Below are 2,799 nucleotides of genomic sequence, written 5' to 3'. Positions count from 1 at the left end.
ATAGTGTACTTTGGTAGAATTAAAAAATAAGTGTAGTGCAGGTCTATGATGATTTTCAGTGCTACTATCATCTAGTTCTGATTCTGGTTCTGTCTTGGTTACTGTTGTAGTCCTGTTTTAATTCCGGATCAGTTCTGGGTCTGGATGAATTGGGGTTTAGTCCCTGTGTCTTGATACAGGCCCGACTTTGTTCTGCCTTGCTGCTTAATTAAAAAACTAGTTTAAGGTGTCCTGCATATGTGATATTTATTTTTTTTCCTATATGAAGTCATTCTTTTTTGAACAAAACTCAAAACAGAGCCTAATAATCTTTCAGTCATTTCTACCCTCATTTAATTTCCTTTCGCTGCTCAGCTCTCAGACAGTGGCTCAGTTATGCTCCAATCCATATTGTGGCCAATCACATGCGAGGATATAGGATAATATCATTATGTGAAAAACAGAGGGTGAGAGACGCGACAGTCAAGTGGAGCGTGCGTCTGTCCTCTCAGTAAGTGAGTGAGACAGTAGACAGCGGTGAGGAGGGCTGTGCGAAAGCAAAAACACATAAATATGCCTGACACCCGTAAACCAAGCAGCATCTGGCTGCAGTTTAAAGACTTTTTTTGTCTCGGTCTTGGTTTTGGTCTTGGTCTCGTCTCGACTCGGTCTCGGTCTTGGTCTCGTCTCAACTTGGTCTTGGTCTTGGTCTTGTCTTGGTCTCGATGCCCTCTGGTCTTGGTCTTGTCTTGGTCTCGGATTAGGCGGTCTTGACTACACGTCTACTTGTAGTGCCATATCACCCTATTAGAGCACTTTGCTCTCGCATTGCAGGCCTACTTGCTGTTCCTAGAGTATTTAAAAGTAGAATGGGAGGGAGAGCCTTCAGTTTTCAGGCCCCTCTTCTGTGGAACCAGCTTCCAGTTTGGATTCAGGAGACAGAGGGCGTTTATCAATATGCGTACTTGTGCGTACTTGCATTCTCGTGTACTCGTGATACGTCATCAGTCGGAGACCAAGTACTGTTCCAAGTACGCATCAACCCGAGAACGCGAAAAAGTCCCGGATGTGTTCTCGATCCTCCCATTTTATCGAGCATGCATCGGTGTGGACTTGGGACAGCTATATATCCCAGAATGCATTTCGTCCAAAACTCAACAGCGGACTCCCGGCACATCGTTTTCAACCCCCCACCCCCCCCCCATCCCCCGCTCGTGGACTTCTCACTACTCAGGTTAAAGAAACCCTAGCAGCTGTCTATAGTATTGAGTGTCCACTAAAATAGAAATAAAAGCGTTCTAACATCTCACTTGCTTGTTTTTATTAAGGTATGTACACGTATGTACATGTACACTATTTTTATTAATAGAGGTTTCACTACTGAGGTTAAAAATGATATATAAGTCACTTAGATCACTTCTAAATGTTAATGTTTGGTTTATTTCAGTGTTTTATTTGTTCCTGAGTAAACCAGTTTGGCTGTGATTACAGTTAAGCTTCATAACATGTTACTCACAGTTAAATTAAGAGGGGACGGCAGTAAAAACTCCGGACCTGTGACATCATCACGTACGCAGGTGTTCCAATTGTACATATCGCGAGTCCGTGCTCGGGTTCTCGGCAGGTACGTACTGCCGTGCGTTCTCGGCGAGTACGTACTCACCGAGAACGCGAGTACGTACTCGCGTACTTGGGCATTGATAAACGGCCAGACACTATCTCTACTTTCAAGATTAGGCTTAATACTTTCCTTTTTGCTAAAGCATATAGTTAGGGCTGGACCAGGTGACCCTGAATCCTCCCTTAGTTATGTTACAATAGACGTAGGCTGCCGGGGATTCCCATGATGCATTGAGTTTTTCCTTTCCAGTCACCTTTCTCACTCAGTACGTGTTAATAGACCTCTCTGCATCGAATCATATCTGTTATTAATCTCTGTCTCTCTTCCACAGCATGTCTTTCATCCTGTTTTCCTTCTCTCACCCCAACCGTCGCAGCAGATGGCCCCGCCCCTCCCTGAGCCTGGTTCTGCCGGAGGTTTCTTCCTGTTAAAAGGGAGTTTTTCCTTCCCACTGTCGCCAAAGTGCTTGCTCATATGGGGTCATATGATTGTTGGGTTTTTCTCTGTACCCATGAAGCGCCTTGAGGTGACTTTTGTTGTGATTTGGCGCTATATAAATAAATTTGGATTGAATTGAATTGAACATAAGCCCTAATTAGTGTGATGACACCACAAGAGGCAATATAACACAGGGGCTATGTTGTCTGATGGCCTTTTGTCCCCTGGTAGAGTCTCGCATGGCAAGTTGGTCCTGGATGAGGGACCAGAAAAAGACCCCTATGAGAAGACCATCGAGGGAACAGTTCACAGGATAGGGTTACTGGGGACCTTCGTTGGAACAAGGCTTGGGGAGGTTGCCCGGGGGTGAGCGTCTGGTGGCCGTGCCTTAGTCTACGGGGCCTGGCCGTTTGCAACCGGAAAAAGGGACATGAGACCAACTTTCTGTAGGCTGACCACCTGCAGGAGGCACCGTAGGGGACAGGTGTATTGTGATCTGGGTGGCGGCCAGGAGCGGAGGTCCTAGCAGACCGATCCCCGGCTACCAAGGCTGGCAATTTGGACACGGAATGTCACCTCTCTGGTGGGGAAAGAGCCTGAGTTGGTGCATGAGGTTGAGAGATATAGTCGGGCTCACCTCAACGCAAGGCTTGGGCTCTAGAACCAACCTCTGTCTGGAGTTGCCCCTGGTGAGAGGCAACGGGTTGGGTATCTTGGTATCCTCTCGGCCTGTATGTTGGGGTATGTCCCAGTGGGCTAGA

The sequence above is a fragment of the Oreochromis niloticus genome, linkage group LG3 (assembly GCF_001858045.2).
Source record: "Oreochromis niloticus isolate F11D_XX linkage group LG3, O_niloticus_UMD_NMBU, whole genome shotgun sequence".
Taxonomy (NCBI): domain Eukaryota; kingdom Metazoa; phylum Chordata; class Actinopteri; order Cichliformes; family Cichlidae; genus Oreochromis; species Oreochromis niloticus.
The sequence above is the reverse complement of the archived record's forward strand: the minus strand, read 5'-3'. Positions refer to the sequence as shown.